At 49.5% G+C, this 18,488-nt stretch overlaps 1 protein-coding gene across 1 annotated transcript in view; it reads right to left on the minus strand.

The window, feature by feature from the left end:
• Positions 1-9,420: 9,420 nt before the first annotated feature.
• Positions 9,421-18,488, minus strand: part of GP1BB (glycoprotein Ib platelet subunit beta) — a 12,501-nt gene continuing 3,433 nt past the window's right edge. Inside the window, exon 2 of the mRNA XM_027892665.1 lies at positions 9,421-9,430. The gene's annotated coding sequence lies outside the window, so the exon portion shown is untranslated. The remainder of the gene's footprint in view (positions 9,431-18,488) is intronic.

Below are 18,488 nucleotides of genomic sequence, written 5' to 3' on the forward strand. Positions count from 1 at the left end.
TCCAGCTGCTGGGCCCTCCTCACAAGCACACACACACACTGACACCCGCTCCAGCCAGGCACTGGGGATAGCCCTTCATCTGCACTGAAACCCTCATTTCGGGCAGGTCCAGTCTGCAATGTCCTAGCCCACATCACATCCTAAGTCACTGCAGACACAGTTTCTCAGCAGGGTAGAAAACAGGGGCACAGTTGCTCACTCTCTGCTCTAGTCCACCTTCCCTTCCCAGTGTTCTGCTCTGCCCCGCTGGCCCAGATTCCCCTCGTCACTGCAGTGCAATAGCACTGATTTCACTCGAGGGTGAGAACCACTGTTGAGCTGCACAGAGCATCGCTCAGCTTTCAGGGCACTCCCCACAGGACACTGTCACTGCAGTTTGTTTATTTAAATTGAGGTGAGCTCGGTCTGTTACCAGCTTTAAATTCACCTTTTTGGGGACTCCCTGAAAAAGCCCTTCAGCTGCCCGTGCTGGTGTGAGAAGGAGGAAGGACACAGAGCTGCACCCTCCCAGGGGACCGCTGAGGCCGCTTCTCCCCCACGCACACGCTTCCGGCTCCTCTCTGCTCACTGCCCCCCCACGGCTTTCCATCAGCAGGTCCCTACAGACAGAGGAGTTTGTTTAATTCCCTACTGATGTCAGGTCCTGTTGGTGCCAGAATGATGGATGGGCAAGCCCCATGACTGACGGGAAGATGGGCTTTCAATTAGCTGTGTGGGCCGTTTGCCTCTCTCTGCCCTCGCTCCCCGCAGTCCCTCTGGGGCAGTGCCCTCGTTGCAGGGTTTCTCTTTGTACCAGTCTTCTGTCATCCCTACCTCTCTTTTAATCAGCAGCACCATTTTACACAAACAGAGCTTATTTTAAACTGGGCAAAGCTGAACATGGAACTCTCTGTCTCGGACATTAAACAACCCCAAAGCCCACAAACCCTGGGCCACCAGAGAAGATATTTCCCCCAAGAAAGCCACAGGTTCACAGCATCTGATTCAGAACTTCTCTGCAGCCCAGTGTCTGTGGTAAATGGCAGATGACAGCTCCAGGGAACCATGGAGCCAGGAGAAAGAGCCTAATCTTTACTGGGTTTGACTCCTACTTTGCAATAACCACTCTAAGGCTGGACTGCACGCAGACTGGGATTACTCCTACAAAACACCACCAAGTGCAAAGCAGATGAGAATTCATCCTCTTTGGTTTCTGGAGAACATGCAACTTCTTAGCTCTTGCTCTCATTCTTGGTTAACAAATCCAACCCCTGGCACAGTCCCTTCTGCAAACAGGATGGCATAAGAACATCAAAAGAGCATTTTCAGTACCTCCCCTTGAGTCATTAAAACACCTAAACCAGAGAGCTTTTGCAACTGTCATAAAATCAAGACAACCTTCAGCACTTAAAATGGTGATGTTTAAACAAAAACATCCTTTGACTTTTCTATATGGTCTTGCATTAAACTGTGACTTTAAAAATCACTCACAGGATCCCAACATAGAGCACTAAACTATACGTGAGTGAATCCATGGAGTCTCTCTCCCAGAGCAAGTATCCAAAGTACAATCTGCTCTGGAAGCATCATGTCCTGGGAGGTATTTACCTTGTAAAAGGCACTATAGCAGAATCTGACTCTCACTTAGAAGTGAAACACAATTTTCACAATGGTAATATATTAGTCTTCCTTTCCTAGAAATATTTTCCTGCACCACGAAGAACAAACAGTATAATCTAAACATTGACTGCAGCCCAAAAGACTGAAAGCACTTTCCTGTGTCAGAGTTTTAGCAATAGCCAGCCGTGGATGAACAGCAGGTGCCAACAGAAGCCCTCAGCTCTGAGCTCACGTGCCCTTCACCAGCTGAGTCCAAAGCGTGGAGCTCAGTCCCTGTTTCACTTCCACAGCACAATCAGCTCAGTGTGGAGAGGAGAGCTCAGGGCAGTAATGAAGAACTACACTGTTGTGGGACAGTCAACTCCAGAAACAAACCCAGCAGGCTGAGAGTTGCAGAGACGTGTGGAGAGACTTTGCTGGTGCTGCACTGAAGATATGAGTACCTATATATATATATACACCCTGCTCTCCTGATCAAAGAAAGCTATTTTGAGGAACTTATACAACATTAAATCATGGCCAGAGAAACTTAATTCACCTGTGATTGGTTCTCTGTGCCCTGTCCCTCCATCTGCAAACATGTTCCTGGTTTGACCCATTTCCAGTAGATCTATACAGACAACGTTACAAAGCTCACAATTCCCAACCCACTGGCTCGATGTATTTCCAGCAGCACTGTTGTCTTCTGGAGTTTACAAAGCATACTTAATTCATTTCTGGAACATACATCTAGAGTCTGTCCAGCATTTATATATAATCAACAAATTTGAGATTAAACACTTCTGTATGGGCTGGTACAAAGATTCCTTACAAATCAAACAGCGTGCCAGTATCAATAGTGATTAAATACAATTACAAAATCATCTGTCACTTCCAGCAATGAGCCAAATCTTCCTTCTTTTAGTTAGCCAACATAACTCAAAGTCAGTTCCATTATGCTTGTACTGTTTGAGGGAGAACACTCCAGAAGACTGGAAAGAAATAGCCTCTAACAGAGATCCGTTCTCACGTTTCCATGTGGAAACAGAAACCCCAAGGCCTTCCAGCCTCTGTTGCTTTTCTAGTTCAATCTAGAAAATGCCACAGTACACAGAAATGAATGAAAAAGAAATCAAGCACCTGACAGATTCGATTTGGAATTTAGGTGACATGTATGAGCAGATGCATGAGACCTTCCTGTATGACTCATTCTCATCCTTGGTCAGCTGCAATTAGGAAAGCAATAGAGAGGATTAAAATGGGACAGAAAACCACACAGGAACAAAAGCTGAGCCATCAGTCAGCCTAACCCCAATCTCAGTCAGAGCACATGAATTTGGAGTAAGTTGCTAAAGTCAGTGCCATTCTTTCAGACTTACATCCAGGAAACAGAGCTTAGGAAGTAGTTCTGACATAGATCAGAAGGTGCAGTCTCATCATTAGTTTCACTGCAGCACATGCCTCTGACAGGGGATGCCATGAACAACTGAGGCTTGACAATCACAACTGGTTGAGGCTCCGAAGGCTGGGCTGCTTCCTTTGGGTCACACCCTGAGGGATGGCAGGGCTGTCTCCACACTGCCTGCCAAGCAGGCTGAAATGAAAAAGGAATCTGGCTTCACTCTCCACTGGTCATCTGCTGGGAAAATAATTTGCAGGGGAAAAAAAGAAAATGCATTTCTTAGCTTTCTATCAACTTCCCCTGCAATTACACATAGCTTAGATCTGGTGCAAAGGAGGGACCAGGCAAAAGGGAAAGAGGGTTGTCTTTGGAGAAGCAGCTTAGTTATGTGTCGTGTGGAGCCAGATCCTACATTGAAAAGGTCATACAACAAGGAGTTCAGCAGGCCACGAGGGAAGCCCAAATTTGAGATATAAGAAAAACAAAAAATAAGGAATGTCTTTTTAGATACCACATGCTTTTAAAACCAGGGCAAGGAGCCTAGAAGGAATGCCGTTAGTGCCAGCCACTGCACACATCTGGCTTCCAAGATGCCCTTGCAGCACTGCGTGTGTTTTCATCTGTGTCTGTAGAAACGAGCAGTAAACAGTTCCAGCAGAGCTGTGATGAGCAGATTTGGGATGGAGTTAGAAAAAGTCAAGTGCAGGCTAAGTAGGGAGTGCTCACTGAGTCAGTGCTAACTCTTACACTGCTCGTCTGTTGATCTAATAGGAATTCACACGGGGAAATGCAGAAGAGCTGCACCCTGATCCGGGGGACTGTCCCCTGTGAAACACCACCAACATCACCTGGAGCACGAAGCAAAAGAGAGGCAGAAGGATGTGACCCAGCCACTGACGCAGCCAGCAACAGCTGTTTCAGCCACCAGCAGCAGAGATGAGCGGGGCACAGTCGTGTCTGTGCAGAAGATGGGATTCAGAGAACCCCCGGAGCCGTTTCCCTGGACTGGCGCGCTAGAATGGCAACCCGAGGGACGATGCAGCTGGGAGATGTTTGTGTGCAGATGCAGCGCTGTCCAGGGGATGGGCAGAGCAAGGGCACCCCAAGGCCTGTCTCGGGTCACTGGTGCCCTCTGCCGACCAGCGCCCAGGATGAGCCCGATGGGAGCGGGGACAAAGACCACAGGCCTCTGCCAGCCTGTGTGCAAAGGCCTCAAACCCCAGGGACAGACCGCACCTGGGCACAGGAAGCTCCCTCCCTCTCCCCGGTCTGACCGGTACCCCACACAGCCACAGATCTGCAAGGGACAGCACGGGAACCGTAAAATCGTGCACGTGTGATGGTCGCGACGTCACTCTGAACCTCAGTGTCCCTGCCACTCCCACCCCCTCTCCAGCCAGACAAAAGTATTTTAAAAATCACAGGGTCTCTGGGTTTGTCTGCCAAGAACAGCCCCCTCAGCACATGCTGAAGTGCCTCAGCCCCTACAGCCCTGCACCACAATGGGGCAGGGGAAGTGCAGCGGGGCCCAGAAGCACTGTTTGTTCTGAGTGAAAGAGGGGATTATCTGAGTGGGGCTAAACAAGTGCCCTGAAGATTCAAGTGATGTCCAGAGACAGCTGAAAACAATCTGTACTGCAGCCACTCTGATGGCATAAGATAAAGGGGCTGATGGCTTAAAGAAAAGGGCTCATTGCGCGGGAGAAATGGAGGGTAAATTGCTCTTTTTATTTCCTGCTCATGTCAGCTGGTGATGAATTAGGAACAGAGATCCCTGAGGAAAAGCTCCCATGGGCTGAGCAGCAGGCTGAGAATTTGGGAGGTTGAGCGGTGCAGGACACACTGGGCTGCCCTGTCCAGCAGCAGCCGCCTCAGCTGCCCGTGGGCTCGGGTTTGACTGCAGGCTGCTGAAGAGGCAGGAGCTGCCTGGGGACTGCTGCTGTGCCTGGCACGACAGCTTCCCCCCGAGGCTGAGGAAGGGGCTGAGGAGAGAGGAACTCTTTCCTAAAGCCTTTGAACACTGGACCTTTCCTCTGGGGTAGGGAGAGGGCCAGAGCAATAATATAGCAAGACCCACAGGCTCTACTCACTCTGGCCTGGTTGATCTCAACGTTTCCTTTCACCATTCAGACAAAATCTAAGTTACAAAATTGGTTCTCATTTCTAGTCAAGCTTCTTTCTAAAGGGGCTCCTCCAAAAAGCAGCATGAAGTAGTTTAAACAAACAAGGCACAACTTTATCACCAGGCTATAGTGCAAGCATAACTAAGACTCAGAGGACACGGGGCACTTGCAAGATGTGCCTTCCTTCAGGACAGGGCTCAGTACCAAGCTTGTGCAAGAAAAAAGACAGTAATCCCCAAACTATACCCCTGAAGCCCAGAAATGAGATCACACATCCTACAGACGGAAAAGCTTACTGAGATTGCACTCAGATTTTTGAGAGTTCACGCGTTCAAAGCTTTTCTGCTTTTTCTGGCTGTATCAGCTTATCTGAAAAAGGATATTGCCTCTCCCTAGAAAACCAGGCTTCCTTGCCAAGCTTTGGGATAGCATTATGTGGAAGGAAAGAGGTGGGCTAGGTGATCCTTTGTAGTAACATTGGGATGGAAGAAAATAGGGACATTCAACAAGCTCCCCTTTTTTGATTTCCATGTGTGCAGCACATGGCTGCTCCACCCCACTCAGCTGGAGTTACTGAACCAGCCACCAAGGACTGGCTGCGTGCTGGGAAGAAAGACTTCGTACCTGCTCCACACAAGCCTGGGAAAGGAAGGAAGCCTTGAAGTTCATATGACAGCATCTTTAGTCCCTTTGCTCTCCGTGGCACAAACCAAGCTGGAATGGCCTTCCCAGAGCGAGGAAGGGGCTCCCTGTGAAGGGCACAGTGGCTGCACAGTGCCACTTATACACACATGCTGTAAATAGCTGAAAGGAAAGAGAGGGGCATATGTGTTTGTGGCAGAGCCAGCCTAGCAAGAGAAGTTGCTGTAACCTGGCCCCTGGCCTATCAGGGGTTTTTACAGGACAGAAACATTGCTCTCTTAGCACAGCTTCAGCAGGGACAGCACAGGGGGTTCACACCCCACCAGCTCAGAAGAACAAGCACACTTGCTGCCAGTCTTTCATCTCTAGCCTGTCCCAAACCCAACAGTTCAGGAGCACCCACAGCTCTAGGGGGTTGTACAACCCCCCATAGCCACGACACTGATTCCCACCCAGAAAAGGCTGAACCAACCCCTCTAGACTGATCTGCTATCCTCCACCTTCAAAACAGGCTTAGCTCTTGGCCACCCACAGCAATATTATCCCCTCTTTGTGTGCTAGGGTGGCACTGGGCTGAAGGAGCCTCTTGCTGCGTTGGAGCCAGCTGAGCTGGCTCAGAGCCCTGCCTCCCCACCCACCCCGTGCTCCCATGTGAACGTTCATCCCTCGCTGCATCCCACGTGCCGGTGCCACAGATGAGCAGCGGCTCTGTGGGCCCAGGAGGGGTGTCCTGGAAGGCAGCTGCTCTCAGGCTGTGGGAGCAGGGCTCCAGCAGAGGGCCGAGGACAGCACGTACCCAGGTGACGGGCTTGCACCGGCACAGACAGGCAGGAGGGCGCTTTAACCAAGGCTGCACCAAGGAAAAGCACCTTCTCTTGGTTAACCTCTGCCCCTGCTCTTTGCCACCCATGGTGAGCTGAGCGTGTTTCCTGACCTACAACAGCCAGCTCTGGTGGCAAAAGCTTGGTTTGTTGTCACAGAGCGAGGCCAGAGCTAGCAATAAACTGTGCTTTAGAATGCACTTTCCTGCGTGTTTTCCCTTTGCTGGCACTGCAGCATCTCCCCTTCCCAGGTGTCCTCTCCTGGACCGGACCTCAATTAACTCCCAGCCCGAGGCTATAAATCAAGTCAAAAAAAGGGGCTGTAAAATAAACATGAACAGGTCTTCCCCTTTCCATTCAAATGTACTGAAGTGGCAAAGCCTTTTTGCAAGTGGAGCTCAGACCCCGTGTGCTTCGCTGGCCTCACAAGAGAGGATGCGATGTGCTCACACTGTAGTACAGGTGACCTGGTCACTGGGATGCAGGCAGCACTGACAAGTGCCCCATGGCTTGGAGGTCAGCCCCAGGTCGCTCATTCAGAGTTTCCATGGGGTGGACAGGTCTCATTTACAGCTCACAAGAGCTGGAAAAGATTTTAGAGATGGAGGTTAAATAAGCAACATTTTTGGGTTTTATTAAAAGGCTGGGCCTACAAGAACATAAAAGCATACATTTCATCCAACAGACCTACCTGACACCTCAAATAAGGAAGAAAAGTAGATCTTCAGCCTCTGAGCCAAAATCTGCTCCAAGGGATGCCCACGAGGTCAGTAAAGTTGGCTGTGTGACACTACTAACACGAAGGACTAAATTCTGCTGTCAAAGCAGCAGCCGTGAGAACTGTGACCTGCTCTAAAAATATGTGGAGGAAGAGAACAGAGGGTCCATAAACCACTGCTCTTTGTAGTGCTCCAGTGTGTGAAGCAAGGCCACAGCGTGCCAGGTGCTGTAAGCCACAGTGAAACACCCTCCTGTGAGGAAGAGAAATCCCTGCAGGCAAGGGGGTAAGGAGATAAAGCAAGGAGAGCAGAGCTTTAGCCTGGTTCTCCTGGTGCACCCATGGCCCTGTATACCCTCACTGGGCAGTGGAGCAGGATAACCCCTCCAAAGCAACAGTCTTTCAAAGTGAGATGACCCAATTTAGGGAAAGTTCTGCCTTTCAACCAACTCTCCATGCTGCCCAGCAGCCTCACTCATCTGGTCTGCAGAAGAGAAACCAGCTTTACTGCCCCGACCCACTGCCAGCTCCCTCCGTGCTGCAGAGCCTGCAGCAAGCTTCTTTATAGCCTTAAAAGCCATATGGAACCTTGAAAGCCATTAAACACCTTCCTGGGTCAAAACCAGCAAAGTAATAGTAACTCCCCAAATCTTTGCTCTACCACACCCTTTGGAAATTTTCCATCTCTCTCGTAGCTCGTAATGCAGCCCCAGGGAGTGTCTAACTCAGCAGCAGACTGTTTGCTAGGAGCTAAATCCTCAGCACGTTACCATGAAGAAATGGAGGAGGCAATTGTAGCCTGTTTTCATTAGCAGAGGGTCCCAAGCCTGTTCAGAACTGAGCTACTCCTTGCACAGGGAGTGAGTAAGCACGTGTGCACACACCTGGAATGTGAAGGGTTAAAGTCTTTGGGTCTGTCCTTTTGTGGCCACTCTTTCTGCGCTGATTGTAGGTTTGCAAAGAAGTGTTCATTCAGAGATGAGACATCTTTAGAGCCATGAGATGGATCAGAAGATATAGAAAAAAAGAGTTCAAGAGAGGAGGAAAAAGCTGAAGGGGACTGAAACCTTCCTTCAGGTCTTTGTCCCTCCTCTATAAATGGGGGACTATGACAATGCTGCTGTAGTTTGTCCAGTTAATTATAGAACAATACAAGGACCCGGGCTGTGATGGATTGGTGATTTACAAGATAGGAGTGCAAGAGCCAGAGAATGGTGATTACACGGGCGCTTCCACACTGCCCATACAGCTGCCTGTTTGACTAACACAAAGAATGCCTCGCATCTGCCTTCCCCTCAGATAAGAGCAATGCCACACAGGCCTGGGTAAACACCAGAGCTGGGCTTCACTCAACCGGGAGGGGATGCCCGTCGTGCTTCCCCGCTGGGTCCTGGAGAGCCACCACGGGAGAAGGTGCAGCGCTGGCAATGCTCACCTTCACTGCAGGGTTGGGTGCCCAGGACTGAGATAAGAATCACTGAAGCAAGGCCACAGACAGGGGACAATGGCCAGGCTTGGGCCACAAAGCCATCCATCACTGGGGAGACAAAGCTGTTGTCAGCAGGGGCGGCCACATCCTCTAGGCACGGCAGGTGTCAAGTGAGTTGGATGACAAGCACGGCAAGGACTGACAAGGCCCTCCAGGGAGATGCCAAGAGAGGGAAGGCCATACAGGGATTGTTGCTACCCCACACCAGTGCCAGGAAAGACCACAGTGCTCCACAGATTCCTTCCAGGTGCCAAAAAGCATAAATCTCCTGATACCAGGTGTGATTTTTCTTAATTGAAACATTTCTCCAATAACTGAGGATGTAGCACTTCTCCTTGGCAAAACAGAGTATTGCAACTGCACAAATTAAAGCCCTCCACATATTCTGACAAGAAAATCTAGGCTCAGAATATTCAGGGAAATTTTTTCCCTCCTTTCTTAATGATGTGAACCTTTCCCTAGTTGAAGTCTCTGAGTACCCATCCAAGAATGCCCACCCGCCTCCAGCTCAGCCTGCACATTCCAGCTCTGTGGCTGGCTACTCAGTGACACAAGTTTGCTCCGGTTACTCCATCACAAAATAGAGGAACATGGGAGAGCACTGGCAGCTGCACACAGGGGGTGCAAGGGAAGGGAGCTGTGAGGTGGTATGCACATCTCCTTCACGCTTTATGCACATCCCACATCATCACTTAAGGGTTGCCTGAGGACCAGGGGTTTTGATGAGCCCCTTCAGTGATTAATTTTATTTCAGACTAACACAGTAGCTCAGTTGGACTTCATGACCCACTCGAGCCTAAGTGCTCAACAGTCCCTTGCATGAGTAGCTTCCTATATATGTAGTTCCACCAAATCATCCACCTTGAGGGAACAAGCAAATTTCCATCAGGTCTGGCTTCCACATGAAAGTGATACAAGGAACAGCCTTTCCAAGTTCACTACTAGCCAGAAGACAGGAATGAAACACATGTTTCTGATCATTTCAGAAGCTCCAAAAGGAGTCTGATTCAGGGAATGGGCAAGACTTCGAAGGCAAGAGGGAAAACACATGTCCTGTTTGAAGTGTAGGGTCTCATTTTTTATTAAGCCGTCTTAGCCACTCTTAACACATGCACATGAAGTGTCAGCCCAGGGCAACGTGCAGAGTAGTTCATGGTGCACATATTAGAAACTAAGACATCCCAGAGCTTGAAACTGCTGAATTCAGCAACGTGGCCCGAGCTCATTGCAGCAAAGGTTAAAGTGGAGATGGGGGTCTGAACTCAGACTCCCAAATACCAAAGCTTACAGTGGGGTACATCTCAAATTATAACCTGCCCTCTCTCCTTTCTCTCTCCTCATTGCAGCTCCTGGGACTTTCCTCTCCTGTGTCATGTTTGGTGACTTTTTGCTTATTTTTCTGCAGTCGGGAGAGATGCCACAAACCTGGAGCTGGGCCCTTCCACCCATTAATCAAAAGGTACAAGTGCTCTGCAGGGATACAAAACCTCTGTGTGTTTTCTCTGATATTTCTGGAGCACGGCATGGAGGGCAGGGGGGCTGGGCCAACGACCCCTAGTTAGATTAACATTTTATTCAGAGACCTATTAATCAAAGTCAGAAGTGGCGTGAAGCGGCACCAAGGGGGAAAAATAGCTGGACAATCAAGGCCCTTTCAAAAAAAAAACAACCCAACCAACCACACAACAAAAAAACTCTCTCAGCTTGTCCTGATTTACTGCAACTCACAGAACTAGGTGGGAGGGGGGGTTTGCAGCCTCTATCCAAACAGGAGTAGACCATACAGGTAAATTCTGGCTTTTTTCACATTAAGCAAACAACTCTCTGTATCCTGTCCCCGGCACCAGTCAAAAAGGTCCCTATCTTTCTTTCTCCAGAGCATAACACGCTTTCATGCAAGCTTATACTTTTTAATTATTATTTTTGGAAGACTGCACAATTAGACTTCTTTTTCTTACAAGGAAAGACAGGCACAGTTAACGGGAACAGGTCTGGCCAGAGCTCTGCAGGGCCTTTTGGGGAGGAGACAAATGACCTTATAGAGCCTGATCCCCAGAGGAGCCAGGCATGTCTGTGCTGGGAGACTGAACAACCCCGTGCTTGTTCCCCCAGCACCAGCACTCACTCGTCATGGGACGAAGCACAGTGACACAGGTGGCACGGGCCTGCAAACACAAAGATGCACTGGGCACTGGGCAAAAGGGGCACTTTGTTTTAAGATAAAGATCAGCCAGGGAAGAATTCAACAGTCAGTTTGCCCCAAGAACTCAGCCATTGAGGCCCCGCAAGTTCCAGTGAGAGGCCAGTCAGTCCCTGACCTGTGTGTCCACAGGCTTAGGAGAGCAGTTCCTCATGGAACTCAGGGCACAGAAGGGTCCCCGTGGCCCAGAAGGGTGATGGCATCAAGAACATTATTCTGTAGGGGCTTGGCCAGTAGTACCACATGAATTAACCAGATCCCAGAGGAAAACCTTGTGCTTTCTCCTGGAAGAGAGGGAACAAGGACTGAGCTGGACAGCCACATTATGACCAGTCATGCCAAGCAGTTCCTGGGAAACTATGCCAGCTGCCTTATACAAAGACAACTGCCACAAGGAAAGAGAGACCTGGCTCTTTCTCAGAGGAGATGGGAAAAAATGTAGGTGTGCATTCTCTGCCAGGAACAGCCAAGGCATCTCCAGCAGCTTTGGGTTGGTTTTCTCTCATGGCAAGCTCTTGGAGCTGCTGACAGCGAGGAACCTTAGGGAACTCGATCCTTTCTCTCCTCCTCAGGCTTCTGCCCCCTCCAATCCCAGAACACAAGTATATGGAGGAAGAAACAGATTCTTGCTGTACTGATACACAAGACGCCAGGCAAAGAGAGGCTTGTGGAATGCACAGCCCAGTGGATCTTGTTTCCCAGAATGACTGGCCTGGCCTTAGCTGAGGGTTAATTAACTCTGGCAGCTCAGGGCTGGAAAATGTCCACTTCATGCACTGGAGTGCCTGGCCACGGGTGAAGAGAGGGCCAGGCAAACCAGAGGGGCAAAGGTCCATCTGCAGGCACGTATGAAAAACTTGGCTGGGCTCGTGCCTGGGTCCTGAGGGAGGAACACAAGAAAGATCCAGCCAACTGCTGCAGCCAGAGCAGGGTCTTGTGGGTGCAGGAGGAGAACAACAAAACCACAAAAGAGCTGGAAAAACACAGCCATGCCAGGCGTAGGTGGAGACACATTATCCTGTGGGGCAGGCACGCCCTGTGCCCTCCCTCCTCTGAGCATCACAACTGCCTCTGCCTCAGCCTCCGGGAAAAGGGGGTGCGGCTTGGGGGTACATCCAGTGGGTGCTGGGGCTCACAAGCAGGGAAGCAGAGTGCACCACTGCAGCACAGCAGAAAGAAATGAAGTTATTCCAAGGCCACGCAGACCTGCTGAAAGCAGGAGTTGGCTTCCTTTGCACATGGAAAGAGGACACTGTCCTGGATCTCTGTGCACACTTGAGTGAAGTGTGTTTGAGGCTGGAGACCTCTGTTCCCACTGCCAGTTCTGCACCTTGCCAGACTGCAGGACACATTTCATGCTCAGTAAGACCAAAAGATCAGAAAGATCTATTCCCAGTGTAGCAGCTCCCAACTGCACCACACATCAAAAAACGTCCTTGTTCCCTGCCATTCCTGTTGCACTGAGGATCTGAGTATTTTGAGAAGACTCGTGGTAGCATTTTACAAGACTTGTGTAAGGTGGCAGCAGCTGCCCACCTAAGCCCAGGATCTGGAGACAGACAGTGCTCCCAAGACCCTGGTGTCAGCCTGTACCATCGACTCCTCCAGCCTCTGACTTACTAAAACCTGGAGGGAACTTGGGACTAACTTACTCATGAAGAACAGGAGAACATGGTTCCCCCTTCTCCAGTGTGCAAGTTATTGAGAAGAAAACAAGGAAGATCTATTTGCAAGACAGACACCTTGGGCTGTGCATCCTTCCCTCCTGCTTCCTGGAAGCTGGGGTGAGGTGCAGGGGTGGTTCTGGCCCAGCTTTGCTGCCAATGTGTTCTGGGAGAGCACCAACTGGTATCCAGCTTGGCAAAGCCCTCCAAGATCTGCTGAGGAGAATTATCCCCGAGAAAGAGAGTATTGTTTTACTAATTGTGTTCCTCCCACTTCCTCAAACAGGAGGTTCATAGCAAGGTAGGTAAGGATGAACAGTGCCTGGAGCTATTTTAAAGTGCCCAACCATCCAAAAGGTAAGAGACCAAATTCTCTACGCTGAGTTAGGATGGAACAGGGAGCAACGAGGGAGCTCACAATCTGCTTGGAAAAGCCTCTGTGTAGCAAAAGATGGTGAGAAGTTGACAGAGAATTGCTGTGATTCCTTGGCTTGCTACTCAAGATAAGTATCGTAGCCTTAAATATTTGAGGGAAATACTAATCCTAAACAAAGTAAAGTAAGGTTCAAACGGAATTGTTTGCAAAGAATTGGGAAGGAAAAGAGAAGGAATAGAGGCCACGAGGCATTGGACAAGCCAAGGAAAACATTTTGAGAACACCATGCCACTTAGTGCAGTCAAATGTATTTCAAAAGCAAAGAAATAGTTTTTCAGAAGTCATTGCATAGCCAAGCTGTAGGCAGGAGGTATTACATTGCCCCTGCTTTGAACCAGATACATCCTCTCCTTCTGCCCAGCATTTTTCACTCACAAATCTCAAAGCACTTACAGATGTTCATACTTCTGAGATTAACTTTCTCGATTAAGTTTCTTGATAACTCTACTCAATCAAAGAGACTTCAGCTATTCCCTCCTGCTCACAAAGTCCCTGGGAAGCTGCTTTGCTGTGAAGCTTCAGGGTGCCCCATGGCAGCCCACAAGTTCTACTGCTTCTCTCTCCATTCCAAGCTTAAGTGCAGCAGTGCCAATGGATTTTTTGTTTTATTTTATGTACAGTTTGGCACACACTGACTTGGGTACAGCGACTCCAATAGAAGAGCCTCCCTTCCCTGCTGTGCCGGACTCTGAACCAGGGCTGGATTAGCCAGGAAGGCAGGAGGAGCAGAAAGTCAAGATAGGCAAGGAAATCCTGGCATTCCTCTCTGAGCCTGAAACCAGATCCTCCCTCCTCTGTTATTCTTGCCACTCATTCTCCATCTGTAGGAATTGCTGAGGAGACAACTAGGCCAGCTCAGTAGGCAACTGCTGTTTCAGCATTTGTAAATACTCAGTAATTGGCCCAGATCAACCTCCTCGTTGCCAGGAAACTGCCCCTCAGGTCTAGCACTTTCCTCTGCTCGCTTCTGGTCATGTGCATGGACTTCAATCTCTTCATCCCGAGGGCTGTTTGCTGGCAAGGGCCCTGACAGCACCGATGCCAGGCCATGCCTGTGCTGGAGCAGCCCTCAGGATTCCTGCTCCCTTCCCTTCCATGCAAAAGGCTGCCTCCTGCCCCAGCAGAAGCTCTGTTTGAGATGCACTCCAGCTGCTTCCCAGCAGAGAAGATGTTCCCTCTCTGACTGACATTTCCTTTGAAACAAGAGAAACACAGCAGGCGCTGGACTCCCAGCGTGTCAACACGTGCAGCTCAGCACCTCCAGGGTCCTGGGAGCCCTTCCAAGACCTGCTGCATCGCTGTGGTTAATCAGCTCTCAGATTCTGAGCAACAAAAGCCTTCTGCTGTCCAGGGGAGAAACCCCAACTGCTGTCAGCCCTGGACTGCTCCCATCAGGTGGATCCCCTCACGCAGCAGAGCAGAGCCAAAGCTGTATCTCAGGCAGGAGCCAGCCTCTTGCAGGACGATTTACACCACAGAGGCTTGGCTCCAGATGGGACCATGACCATAAGCCATCTCTTCTCAGCAGCCCAGGAGGCCACAAGGTCATTGGTAGTCCTACTAACAAAAACCATTTACCCCATCCTCCTCTTACTGTTGGCTCCATCTCACCTCACACGACAAAAGACACTTAAGCAGACAGACTCTCTTCACTGTGCGAGATACAAAGCGGGTGGAAACCATTCAGGGAACTATTGTTCTAATGTGAAACCCCCAGCTTGGCAAGACCGAGGAACAGTTGGTATAAGAATCTATTTGTAAGACATGGATTAAAAAAATATATAAATCAGTAGAGTTGTTTAGATGTCTTTTTTCCAGTTAACAAATACTGAAGCTGCAATTTTTGGGTTAGTGTTATTTTTCATTTAGAAAGTTGTGTGTTGCTAGTAGGCAGGAGGATGAGCGTGAAGATGAATGCACCAGTTTTATGCTCTGAGTTTCAGCTGAATCATTTCCAAGATAGATTTTTTTTTCCCCTCTAAGATGGGAAACATCCAAGATAATTTCCCATCCCACATGGATTTCACAATTTCCCATCCCTGGGAACGCAAAGTGCCTAGCACATGGGGCCCCACAGACATCTACAGATAAAGGCAAGGGAAGGTAGGAATGCTGGAAACACACAGACAAACAGGGATTGAAATTACATGCTAATTTTTCCACAGCTAATTAAGCACTGGAACAAGTTTAGGGAATACAGTGCCTGATTTTCACCCCAATTTTCTCTCATTCTGACAGGACTCAGATGCTTTCTGTGGTTTCAGAAATACTTGCCTCACTGTACCTAACTCATGTTACACTACCAAGACATGCATAATGCAGTGCCCTTGCCCCCCAGCTGGGCCTTCCTGCCCTGGATCTCCATAAGAGATTCACCTTGGCAGCGTGTGCAGGGCCCAGCTCACACTCCAAAGGCTCCTTCAGGAACCCTGGCTTTACTGAAGTCAAGGCACAAGAGAGCAGGGCCAGGATTCCACTCCACTGCCTCCAGAGAACCCAACACGGGAAAGCAGCAAGCTGGGCTTTATGTACAGCTTGAGAAATGCTGCCAGCAGTGGCAAGGCTGGGGGAGAGCAGGTACCACGGGAACAGGCAGCAGCCCCCAGCAGAGCTGAGGACCAGGCCAGAAGGGCACCACCAGCTTGGTTTGAAGGGAGCAGCCAGCCCAGGGCAGAGGCTTTGGACTGGACCTGGAGAGAGGCGTCCCGAGGCAGACAAACACGTCCAGCTGCACAGGGAAACTGCCCTTTGCTTTGTAGGTTTTCATGTGGACAAACTCCCTGCGGCACATGGGGATCTATGGAAACTAAATATGAAGCCCAAGTCCCACTGACTGTCATTTTGTCTCATGTCCCCACAGAACAAAGACTTCATCTTTTACCTCCCTTCTCTCTCCCTGCAGGAATCCAGGCAGCTGACCTAATAGGAAGATTCACCTGAGAAAGGGACAAAACAGCCTGGGGAAAAGCCTTTATTTCACCAGCAGGTTCATTCACAGAGATCACAACACAGCACATAAGGGGGCCATTGTTTCTGGAATAAAATCTCCATTTGAGCTCTCTTCTTTGGCCATGATCAATGGGAGAGTATTAAAGTCTCATCCTGGGAAAAAAACCAGCTTGCTAACACTGTGTTGAAAGATCAGGTAATGGAGATGCAGAGCAAACGTGGGTACCCACAGCAACTCTTGGTGAGCCTGAGGATGCCGGAGGTAAAAAGCTCCCCAAACACAGGCACAGCCCTTATCATATCACAGGAGAGACAACCAAGCCAAGGGCTATGATTCCTAACTGGAGGTGTTGGTGTTTCACAGTACTTGGATGCAGATTGCAGCTCCCACAGCTCTTCCCAGCGCAGAGGCATTTAAATTGCCTGGGTCTTACACAGCTGCCTGTTCAGCCTCTGCATTTTCTGTCCCATGGACGCACAGAGCCAACCCCAATAACTTGGAGCTGTTCTGCACCTCTGCCCTACCTACCCTGGGGTGTTCTCACAACACTCACCTCCCCCCCGTCCTCCAGGCACCTTCCCACCTCCAACAGGCACGGCAGTGGAAACCCACTGCTCTCACCACTCAGTGACTATGAGCAAGGGCGTTTTCCACCACCTGCCAAAGGATGGATTTCCACCCTCCAAAGATCATCAGACAGAGAACCAACCCTATTTCCATCACAGCCGTAGCAGCATAATGCCCACCTTCCTCTCCCTCTCTGTTTTAGTCTGATGCTTTGGAACAACAAGAAGAAAGGACTGTTTAAACTCGTAGTTACAGGTTCAAAAAGCAACGTCTGCTGCTTGGGCAGCTAAGTGTGGAGCATCACTGTCATCCTCTGGGCAGACACACATCACACTTGCCTTCATCCTGTCCCAGGCCCACCTCTCACTGCGATTTTACAAGTGAGAGCAACCAGGATATTAAAAGCGATTTGCTGCCCCCTCCCGAGCGAGCCCCGGTGACAAATCAGCCCGGGCTCTGCACACAGACTGTCCTTCGGGGAGCACAGCTGCTGCCCTGCTGATGGGGCACCAAGCAGCTCTGCCAGGCCAGACTAGAAACGATCCTCAGCTGTTACAGAGAGGAAGGGAGATCAGCTACACAGCCTGAACCATCATCCTGGCATTTAGGTTTCAGAACTCTCAGGTTAATCCTCCTCTGTGGAAATACAAAGAAATACCTCCCAGCATATTCTGTCCTCAGTAGTCACAAACATTTCAGAGCAGGAGCAGACCATGAGACATATAAAGAAACAAGAAAAAACCCCAAAACATTACCTGTATATTTAAGAGAGTGTTTTAAGTTTACATTTAAGTGTTAAGTTTATATTTGTTTAAGTTTATATTTAAGTGTTAAGAGTGTTTATATTTAAGAAGGGTTTTTTTGACTAAACCCACTTAAATCTTTTATGTCCACCAGCAGTGCTCCAGCCTGTGTTTCCAGGGAGTACAGAGCTTTATCTAGACATACAGTACGTACATACCATCTTCAGAACAAACATTAACACTGCAGCCTGCTGCTTTCAAGGCACTTGTCCAAGAAGGAATCAGTGTGCCTTTCCCAATGTCATCTACCAACCATTTGGTCCTTCCCTTCAGAAAGAAAACCAGTTCTCCCTTTACAGGCATCCCAGCAGATCCTCCACTGGCCAGCAGAGCAGGAAAGCATCTGTGACACGCAGCTTCCCGAGCCAGGAGAAGCCAAGCCATGCAGGCTCTAGATTTATGGATTAGACATGCTGCCATGGCACACAAATCACTCTGTGCTCAGTGCAATTCATTATCACATTGCTATTGCTGCTCACATTCCCCACATTTTGGCAAATGATGCCAAAAAGGCTTTTACCTTTCATTTGCCAAGACTGAACAACGCAGTCAAAAGCCTTGCCTGCCTGCTCCCCGGGGAAGTGAAACCAAAACCAGCAGTTGTTCTGTCTTTGTGGGCACACTGAGCCCTGCAGGTTTTCCCTTTGGGGCACCCCATGGCAGGGCTGGGATCTGCCTGCTCCCAGTCCAGCCTGTCCCAGCAACTGAGCCTGTGCCTGCAGCACTGTCGGTACTGCCACAGCCACTGACAACACCCTCCAACCCGGGGAAATTCAGCTGAAAATCTGCAGGCAAGCCTGGGGGATTATTCTGCCACACTAGCACACCCTACAGAGTATTGGGAAAGAAAAGGCCTTTTACCTCCCTTCCATGTATCAGTAAAGGAAAAGAACTTCAACAACAGGCATAAACCACTAAAATAACAGTATAATTGACCCAAAGGAATAAGAAGGAAGGGGTGAAGGGAAGACACGGTTTGTGCTACTCCCTCATAATGCTGCATCTTGATTCTGGGAAAAAGGACAATGGGGGAGGAACAAGCCAGAAAACTGGCTTTCCATTCCTATGGAAAGGTTGTTCCTCAGGAGGGAAAAA

Source organism: Empidonax traillii, unplaced genomic scaffold (genome assembly GCF_003031625.1).
Source record: "Empidonax traillii isolate 1590-97213 ecotype Southwest subspecies unplaced genomic scaffold, ASM303162v1 scaffold361:size2146424, whole genome shotgun sequence".
Taxonomy (NCBI): domain Eukaryota; kingdom Metazoa; phylum Chordata; class Aves; order Passeriformes; family Tyrannidae; genus Empidonax; species Empidonax traillii.